The following is an 11,394-nucleotide window of genomic DNA, read 5'->3' as shown; positions in this document are numbered from 1 at the left end:
CTTTTGTCTATAAATTAATCATGTAAATGACAAATATTGAAAAGTTTGTTATAGTTTTCATCTTAGCTTGTTACAATTAAGACAACAATGCTTATGATTAGAACGATTAATTAACTTGACAAAAATTACATATTCTTGTTATTCCCCCTTTCCCCTTTGTATGATGAACACACAAATGTCTTTTTTTTTCAAGTTTAGCTTGAGTGAAGCTGTAGAAACAATGATTTATTTTTTACTGTTGTCGCTTTTGAAAAATGTTCGATAAATCAGTGTCAGCCTAGTATCAGATATGTAAATAATATAAAAAACCGAGTATTTGATACTACATAACACATATAGGTTTTTTATTTCACATGATAATAGTAGGTACGCGGTTTGCCCCATCGCCCCTGCTTGAGGACGACGGTAACTAAAGGTTTAACCCTATGAGTATGACAATAGCCAATAAGCTCCGATAGAAAACAACCAGCGAAAGTATAATCAGATATTGTTTATGATCTCTATCTGAGCTTATAATTAACCCATGTAATTACATTAGAGTTAATTAGAAAAAAGGACCCTTTTGTAATAAAACTTTATTTAAGTTAATTCGTTCAAATTGTGTCCCTCAAATAGGGTGATTCTATTTACATCCAAACTTTTTGTTATTTACACAAAGTGATGTGATATTAATAAATTTAAATTATGTTTTTCTTTTATAATTTACGATATATAATGTTTAATTAAAAAATGATTACGGTTTTGTGATGTACTTATTTTTATCTACGTTTTGATATAAATAAATGTAATAGAAAATTTTATAACGAATTATAAAACGTTATATTTGATACGGCTCCGTTTTTTATAAAATTTATATCAAAATGTAGATAAAAATAAATACATCGCAAAACCATATTCATTTTTTAATAAAATATTATATTTCGAAAGTTATAAAAGAAAAACACAAATTTGAATTTGTTAATGTCACATCACTTGGTATTAATATCAAAAAGTTGGGTATAAATGGTACGACCCCTCAAATAGTAACATTTTCTCTCTTATCTACTCACAACCACGTTTTATAACATACTCACACAGAATTTGGTAAAAAGATTGTTACTGCTCTTACATAACTAAAACTAAAGAACCTGAACTCGTTACTAAAAAACATCGCTTATATTATTCTATGAGTGAATTTAAGAATTGCCCTTTATCTTTATACTCATTTTCAGGCGTTGTCTTTTATGTTCAAAATTGACGAGTTTTGTACTTTATGTATTCAAATCATATACGTTTTGTCCTTTAGGCCTGACCCAATTAATTTTTTAAGTTAAATTTGGTCATGTGCTTTGCACATGAGGGCATTTTTGTCAATTCATATTTGCAGGGACTAATTGTGTAGATAATATAGTACGTGTCACACCCCCAAAATCCACCTGCGGAGTAACACCGCTTGGGAGCGTGACTGACCAGGATCAAGCCACCAATCATATCGAACATGTAAGTAATATCAAATATAATAAATGTAAACCAATCTTTCAATATGATAGGTGTCAAAACATAATCATAGTTTATAAGTATAGCGGAAGCATAAGTACGAAAGCCCAAATGTGTAACATCAGTTCAATAAGTTCAAAACATAATCCATGCTCCACAACGACCTGCTCCTCCCTGTGCAAGCTCCATAATTATCTAACGACCTGCAAGGCATGTAACAGAGGATCAACAAACTAGTTGAGCGAGTTCACAGTTAACAGTTCAGTAATAGTACAGTGTGAGTAGTAGTATGTTCGTCGTTATGTCGTGCATCGTATTAGTTTCCATCGCGGCCTCCCAGGCAGGTATGCGAAGATATTAGGGGGATGTTCATCCCGTGTATTCTAGACTAGGTTTACCTGTATCGCGGCCTACCAGGCAGGTGTGCGAAGATTAGTAAATTACAGTTCGCGGCCTTCCAAAGGCAGGTGTGCGAAGTCAGTCATAATATCGCGGCCAACCCTTGGCAGGTGTGCGAAGATCAGTTCAATAAGTGTTACTAGTCTAGTAGTAGTTCTAACAGTGGAGTTTGTACAATAGTTCATCAAATCACATCACTACGTTCCAGTATAGATAAGTACCAGTAAATAATCAAATCCCATTCCCACCCTGGGAACCCCATGCCTTGGCTGTGTGAACTCACCTTGGTTTGCTCGGTATGTTATTGCTTCTAGAGTTAGTTAAATGTATAGGTCCGCTACACACGACCTAGGATGCATTGCACGTGATTCAACGTAAGTGTTACATTCAAGTAGGGTTTACATGTTACTTATGTCTAAACAGTTGTGATCTGTGTGAGGGTTGTGTACAGGATGAGATGATAAGAATTGATCGCACATATAAGATCATGTAGTACCATTCAATAGCATATAGTCACATATAGTACATGCAGTAAGTTTTAACTGTTTGCTCTAAACTCAGGTTACACGTCACTTATAAAGTTCAGACAACATTATTCTAATCGTGTGATCATCATCATCAAATTCGTTATTGATTATTAGCAGTTTATTATAATCGTTTATTGCACGCATATCATGAAATCGTATATCTATATGTATATATATATCATTCAGTATTCGATCATCAGAACAATCACACAACATCAGACAATTACACATCAGACAAGTGTGGGGGGGGGGGGGTTTCCCCTGTTAAAAACTCAGATAGCATAAGGGGGTTTCAAAAACTTAAACAACATATCTTACACATAAGAATTTCGGACCACAAGGGTGTTTAAACTCGGGTAGGGGTGTTATAGCTCGGACAAGAGTTTCATTGAAGAACCTCAGACCACCTTAATTCCATGAAACTCAGATACATCCTCCCCCCCCTAAACTCGGACCAAGTATAACATACAAACTTGGACATACATCCCCTAATAAACTCGGACCCATTGTTATTAAATGAAACTCGGACATAAGTTAACTATTATACTCGGACTATGCATCATCAAAACCTCGGACTATGACTCATGCTTGTGAAACTCGGACAAACATGATAATAAACTCGGACCTCCTTTAATTGTAAAGATCGGACATGGTGTGATCATTAAACTCGGATATAATACCAGCTAATAAACTCAGGCAACATTAATGTTTGGTTATACAAAGTCGGACCAAGGGAGGCTCAATAAACTCGGTCATCACATAACAATAAACTCGGTCATCATCTAACAATAAACTCGGACCAAGGTTGATGAATTAAACTCGGACCAGCCCCCTCTTGAATACTTCGGACCAGATGTTCACTCAACACAAACTCGGACCTTACATATCATATTAAACTCAGACTATTTAGTTTAATAGAAGTCGGACCACTTAAGTGATTAAAGGTCGGACAAGTGGATTTAGCAAGAAACTCAGACCACATGATTACAATCAAAAGTCAGACAAGTTGGCATCCTCATACGTGCATTTGAGCAGTTACGTTTCTACGCTAAAAACCCTAATTTCATCCAGTGCGATCATTGAAACCCAATTATCAATCACCGTTCTACAGCTCTTGCATCTTATCAACAAACAAATCATCACACAACTAAACACCATTACATTACAATAATCAGAATCAATTCAAAGCACACAACCATCACATCAATGCTAGGGTTTGCAAATATTACAAGAATCAAGCATTGCTAATCATCAAACAATCAACAATTAACCACAACCAATGATTAAATAATTACCTTGATTCGGTTCCTAGATGGATTGATAACCAAACTTGATGCAAAAGAACTTGAGAATCCAAAAATGATGAGAAGATGGTTGTAGAGAGGATTAGGGAATGTGGGTACGTGTTTTTGATTCTTGTGATGATTAGTGAATGATTAGTAAAAGAGATTAGGGTTAAGTATGGTTTAATTTTCACTAACTACACTATACACCCTCAATTTCTATATTTTACACAAGTACACCATCCCCTACTTATTTCACAACTCCACCACCATGTTCATATATTTACTAATTTCACAATTTACAAACAATCATGCACATTCACACAATTAAAACATAAATAATTCCATGGCAATCAATTGTGCAAATAAACGACTAGTCAATACATGAACGTGCAATAAATGCGAAATAGAATCTTGGAATTTCGAGTTGTCACATTATCCCCAACTTAAAAGAAATTTCGTCCCGAAATTTGGTACGCACTCACTGAGGAAGCTAGGTAAGTTATATCGTTCACTGGTTTTCCTGGGGTGTCACATCATCCCCCCGTTGATTTGGAATTTCGTCCCGAAATTCAGTAGTAGTAGCTTCAGCCTCAGTAGTGGTTGCATTGGTTTCGAATAACTGGGGTACTTTTCTGTCATCTGGTCTTCGCGTTCCCAGGTGTACTCTGGGCCACGTTGGGAGTTCCAACGAACTCGAACAAGAGGGATTCTCTTGTGTTTGAGGACCTTAACATCCCGGTCCGTGATTTCAACTGGTTCCTCGACGAACTGCAACCGCTCGTCGATAGTGAGTTCCTTAAAAGGAACTATGAGGGTCTCATCTGACAGGCACTTCTTCAGATTCGACACGTGAAATACATTGTGAACTGCACCGAGTTCAGCTGGTAGGTTCAGTCTGTAGGCTACTTTGCCTATTCTTTCAGTGATTTCGAACGGTCCAACATACCGTGGATTGAGTTTGCCTCTTTACCAAAACTAACCACACCCTTCCAGGGTGAAACTTTGAGTAAAACCCGGTCCCCGACCTGAAATTCCAATGGCTTCTTACGCTTATCTGCGTAGCTTTTCTGGCGATCGCGAGCTGCCGCCATGCGTTGTCGTATCTGTGCAATTCGTTCAGTAGCGTCAACTACCATTTCTGGGCCCGTAATCTAACTATCCTCCACCTCTGCCCAACCGAGGGGTGACCGGCATTTACGTCTGTACAATGCCTCAAATGGAGCGGCTTGTATGCTGGTGTGATAACTGTTATAATACGAAAACTCCACCAAAGGGAGATGTTTTTCCCAGCCGTTGCCGAAATCGATAACACATGCCTGAAGCATGTCTTCAAGAGTCTGAATCGTTCGCTCAGACTGCCCATCCGTCTGAGGGTGATATGCTGTGCTCATGTCTAATCGTGAGCCGAAATATTTGTGCTTTGCTTGCCATAGCTCTGACATGAATCGTGCATCCCGATCCGAAATGATGGAGGTGGGCACCCCGTGCCTCGAAACAACTTCTTTAAGATAGATGTCTGCGAGAGTGGAGAACTTATCTGTTTCCTTTATCGCTAGGAGGTGTGCAGACTTGGTGAGTCGATCCACGATCACCCATATGGTATCGTTCCCACGTTGAGATCTTGGTAGGCCTGTAACGAAATCTATGGAAATTTCTTTCCATTTCCACTGTGGTATCCTGGGTTGCTGAAGTAGGCCTGAGGGTTTCTGATACTCAACTTTGACTCTGGCACAGGTCAAGCACTTGCCAACATAGGTGGCGATGTGGGCCTTCATGCTAGGCCACCAATAAGTAGTTCTGGTGTCGTAGTACATTTTGTCCGAACCTGGATGTGCCGAGTAGTGAGACTTATGAGCTTCATCCATCACAAGTTCTCGTAAACCGCCACAAAGTGGGACCCAATTACGTCCCGTTACATAGTAGGCGCCGTCTTCCTTTTGTTCCATTCGTTGCCTTGAACCGCGTAAGGCTTCAGCCATGACGTTCTCGGATTTCAATGCTTCTATCTGAGCATCTCGTATCTGTGCAGGAAGACTGGACTGAATAGTAAGCTGTGGCGCTCGCACGCGCTTAGGTAGGGTGTCCTTTCGACTTGATGGCGCATTCGTAATCGTTAAGCAGTTCGACCCATCGTCGTTGACGCATATATAATTCCTTCTGCTTGAAGATATGCTCGAGACTCCTGTGATCGGTGTAAATTGTGCACTTGGTACCATACAGGTAGTGTCGCCATATCTTAAGCGCAAAAACAACAGCTCCCAGCTCTAAATCGTGCGTCGTGTAGTTCCGTTCATGAACCTTGAGTTGCCGCGAAGCGTAGGCGATAACTTTATCCTGTTGCATCAATACACACCCGAGACCCAACGGTAGGTGACACCATTTCTGTGTCAGCATAGTAAGCGGTTGCGCGATCTTCGAAAAGTCTTTTAATGAATCGTCTGAAATACCCCGCCAAGCCCAAGAATTGGCGTATTTCCGTCGGTGTACGCGGTGCAGGCCAGTTCCTGATCGAATCTATCTTGGATGGATCGCATCCCTGTTCACCACATGGCCTAAGAAGTGGACTTCACGTAGCCAGAAGTCGCATTTAGAATACTTTGCGTACAATTTCTCCTTTCGAAGGAGTTCCAAGATAAGACGTAAGTGCTGCTCGTGCTCCTCCTGACTCTTGGAGTAGATCAGAATGTCGTCGATGAAGACAATGACGAATTTGTCCAGGTAGGGTTTGCACACCCTGTTCGTAAGGTCCATAAATACGGCAGGTGCGTTCAATAATATCAAACCATCCATCATATCAAACATAAAGTATAGTAGTTAAAATAATTCATAAAACCCAATACAATTGATGTTCAAACCAAACTTTGTTTGAGTAGCTGAAACATAATAATGAAAACCGAAAATAAATAGAAGTTCAGATATCGTTCATTGCGTCTCCTCGTCCTAACATGAAAACTCGACCTCTTGCCTCGTTGCCATTGTTGTTGTTGTTTCCCCCGTTGTTGTTGTTGTTCCCGTTGCCCTGATTATTGTTGTGGTTCTGATTCTGGTTCAACTGAGGGCAATCGCGTTTGTAATGACCTTCTGCCCCACACTGGAAACATCCCCGGTTCCCACGCTGTGGTTGCTGCTGCTGGTTCTGTGGAGCTGGCGGTGGGAGTTGCTGGTTCTGATTTGCTGGCCGAGAGCTTCTACAATCCTTAGCCTCATGACCCATCTTGAGGCATCTTTGACATTGTTCCCTGCGACATCTTCCGCTGTGGTGTCGGTTGCACTTATTACACAATGGGTGAATTCCCCGATATCCACCCTGCCCCTGACTGCCAGATGATTGCTGACTCGAGTTATGATAGTCATTTGTCTTGCGCTGCTGAGACTGAACAGAAACCGATCCCTTGCTGGAATCCCCCTCCCATTTCCTCTTGTTGTCACTGGGAGTAGCAGAAGTGGTGACAGCAGTAGCAGTAGCCTTGACACGCTTTGGCAGTCTGTTCTGATCCACTGCCTGATCTGTAATACGATGAGCGAGGCGCTGAATAGCCTGAATGTTGTCAAGATTGGCCGATGTCACATGGCTTTGGATCTCTGGCGCCAAACCCTTGAGGTACATCTCAATACGCTTGTATGGTGGGTCTACCATAGTTGGACACAGCACGGCCAGCTCGTTTGACCGTTTAGTATACGCTTCGATCTCAGATCCAACCATTTTCAAATTGTACAGCTCGTCTTCCAACTTGTGAATATCTTCACGCGTGCAATATTCCCTCTTGATAAGTTCCTTAAAATCGTTCCAGGGTGTGGCGTTAGCAGCTGCCAACCCCAGAATTTGCACCTGCGCGTTCCACCAGGTTAGCGCGATTCCCTCCAAGGTGCCAGTTGCATACTTGACCTTGCGAGCCTCAGGGCACTCGCACATTTCGAATACTGACTCTAGCTTTTCAAACCAATGGAGGAGTTCCACTGCCCCCTCGGTGCCACTGAAAGAATTTGGACGACAGTCCATGAAGTTCTTGAAAGTGCAGACAGGCTGCTGCGCGTGTTGACCTGCTTGAGCTGCTGCAACTGCCGCAGCAACTTGGGCTTGAACGAAAGCCTCTAGCTGAGCTTGTGTCATGCTAATTCTTCCAGACATGATCTTCATAGTAAAAGTAGCATACGTAAATATAGTTCGCGAATAGGGCGATGACAGAAAAGTGTAGGCATATAGGCGTTCTCATATAACAAAGGCATGTGTATCTAACATAATGCGAGCAAGGTTCTATATAATTCTAGCATGCAGGTAATAAACATAAACCTTATTACCTAGGATGTCGAGTCTTGCACGTGGAGCGAAGCGTCGTTGTGGATCGTTGAGAGCACTGTTCTGGTTATAGTCTGGTTTTAATAAAAACGTTTTCCCATATTAAAACCAAGTTCTCTATAACCAATGGCTCTGATACCAATCTGTCACACCCCCAAAATCCACCTGCGGAGTAACACCGCTTGGGAGCGTGACTGACCAGGATCAAGCCACCAATCATATCGAACATGTAAGTAATATCAAATATAATAAATGTAAACCAATCTTTCAATATGATAGGTGTCAAAACATAATCATAGTTTATAAGTATAGCGGAAGCATAAGTACGAAAGCCCAAATGTGTAACATCAGTTCAATAAGTTCAAAACATAATCCATGCTCCACAACGACCTGCTCCTCCCTGTGCAAGCTCCATAATTATCTAACGACCTGCAAGGCATGTAACAGAGGATCAACAAACTAGTTGAGCGAGTTCACAGTTAACAGTTCAGTAATAGTACAGTGTGAGTAGTAGTATGTTCGTCGTTATGTCGTGCATCGTATTAGTTTCCATCGCGGCCTCCCAGGCAGGTATGCGAAGATATTAGGGGGATGTTCATCCCGTGTATTCTAGACTAGGTTTACCTGTATCGCGGCCTACCAGGCAGGTGTGCGAAGATTAGTAAATTACAGTTCGCGGCCTTCCAAAGGCAGGTGTGCGAAGTCAGTCATAATATCGCGGCCAACCCTTGGCAGGTGTGCGAAGATCAGTTCAATAAGTGTTACTAGTCTAGTAGTAGTTCTAACAGTGGAGTTTGTACAATAGTTCATCAAATCACATCACTACGTTCCAGTATAGATAAGTACCAGTAAATAATCAAATCCCATTCCCACCCTGGGAACCCCATGCCTTGGCTGTGTGAACTCACCTTGGTTTGCTCGGTATGTTATTGCTTCTAGAGTTAGTTAAATGTATAGGTCCGCTACACACGACCTAGGATGCATTGCACGTGATTCAACGTAAGTGTTACATTCAAGTAGGGTTTACATGTTACTTATGTCTAAACAGTTGTGATCTGTGTGAGGGTTGTGTACAGGATGAGATGATAAGAATTGATCGCACATATAAGATCATGTAGTACCATTCAATAGCATATAGTCACATATAGTACATGCAGTAAGTTTTAACTGTTTGCTCTAAACTCAGGTTACACGTCACTTATAAAGTTCAGACAACATTATTCTAATCGTGTGATCATCATCATCAAATTCGTTATTGATTATTAGCAGTTTATTATAATCGTTTATTGCACGCATATCATGAAATCGTATATCTATATGTATATATATATCATTCAGTATTCGATCATCAGAACAATCACACAACATCAGACAATTACACATCAGACAAGTGTGGGGGGGGGGTTTCCCCTGTTAAAAACTCAGATAGCATAAGGGGGTTTCAAAAACTTGAACAACATATCTTACACATAAGAATTTCGGACCACAAGGGTGTTTAAACTCGGGTAGGGGTGTTATAGCTCGGACAAGAGTTTCATTGAAGAACCTCAGACCACCTTAATTCCATGAAACTCAGATACATCCTCCCCCCTAAACTCGGACCAAGTATAACATACAAACTTGGACATACATCCCCTAATAAACTCGGACCCATTGTTATTAAATGAAACTCGGACATAAGTTAACTATTATACTCGGACTATGCATCATCAAAACCTCGGACTATGACTCATGCTTGTGAAACTCGGACAAACATGATAATAAACTCGGACCTCCTTTAATTGTAAAGATCGGACATGGTGTGATCATTAAACTCGGATATAATACCAGCTAATAAACTCAGGCAACATTAATGTTTGGTTATACAAAGTCGGACCAAGGGAGGCTCAATAAACTCGGTCATCACATAACAATAAACTCGGTCATCATCTAACAATAAACTCGGACCAAGGTTGATGAATTAAACTCGGACCAGCCCCCTCTTGAATACTTCGGACCAGATGTTCACTCAACACAAACTCGGACCTTACATATCATATTAAACTCAGACTATTTAGTTTAATAGAAGTCGGACCACTTAAGTGATTAAAGGTCGGACAAGTGGATTTAGCAAGAAACTCAGACCACATGATTACAATCAAAAGTCAGACAAGTTGGCATCCTCATACGTGCATTTGAGCAGTTACGTTTCTACGCTAAAAACCCTAATTTCATCCAGTGCGATCATTGAAACCCAATTATCAATCACCGTTCTACAGCTCTTGCATCTTATCAACAAACAAATCATCACACAACTAAACACCATTACATTACAATAATCAGAATCAATTCAAAGCACACAACCATCACATCAATGCTAGGGTTTGCAAATATTACAAGAATCAAGCATTGCTAATCATCAAACAATCAACAATTAACCACAACCAATGATTAAATAATTACCTTGATTCGGTTCCTAGATGGATTGATAACCAAACTTGATGCAAAAGAACTTGAGAATCCAAAAATGATGAGAAGATGGTTGTAGAGAGGATTAGGGAATGTGGGTACGTGTTTTTGATTCTTGTGATGATTAGTGAATGATTAGTAAAAGAGATTAGGGTTAAGTATGGTTTAATTTTCACTAACTACACTATACACCCTCAATTTCTATATTTTACACAAGTACACCATCCCCTACTTATTTCACAACTCCACCACCATGTTCATATATTTACTAATTTCACAATTTACAAACAATCATGCACATTCACACAATTAAAACATAAATAATTCCATGGCAATCAATTGTGCAAATAAACGACTAGTCAATACATGAACGTGCAATAAATGCGAAATAGAATCTTGGAATTTCGAGTTGTCACAGTACGTCAATTTAAGCTTTTTCATTCTTAAACTCTAAACTATATATTGTTAATTACTAAATTGTAAAACATTTTTATCAGAAGTCAAATCCCCAATCTAAATCAAAACGGAATATGAAAGATAAACAGCAAGAATTAAAAGAGACTTAGCTCTTCTGTTACTAATGAGAACAAAGAAGAACAAACCGCCATGGCTGCAAACATCACGACTGATTCAATAGTAGAAGCCTCTTGAAGTTACCCCGCCAAGATACGGTCTGGTTCAAGCTTTGTTCTATCCACTCAGACAAAAAGAATTTCATCATCGCCTCTAAGCATTGCTGTTTTTTCCTCATAATTATGATTCTGGCTTCTGGGTACGAGTATGCTACAGCTAGCACTACCAGAAAAAGAAAGAGCAAATGTTGTTCAGTCTGCATGTTCATGTTCCTATCTAGAAATGGGTGTTAAATTTTGGGGGAAATCAAAGATCATCGACTGCTGAGGAGGGCAACCCCCCATAAAAAACCCCTTCCCTCTGCTGCCTCACTTCTCTGTTGTTTGAG

Source organism: Helianthus annuus, chromosome 12 (genome assembly GCF_002127325.2).
Source record: "Helianthus annuus cultivar XRQ/B chromosome 12, HanXRQr2.0-SUNRISE, whole genome shotgun sequence".
Classification (NCBI taxonomy): domain Eukaryota; kingdom Viridiplantae; phylum Streptophyta; class Magnoliopsida; order Asterales; family Asteraceae; genus Helianthus; species Helianthus annuus.
This window is presented reverse-complemented; position numbering follows the sequence as displayed.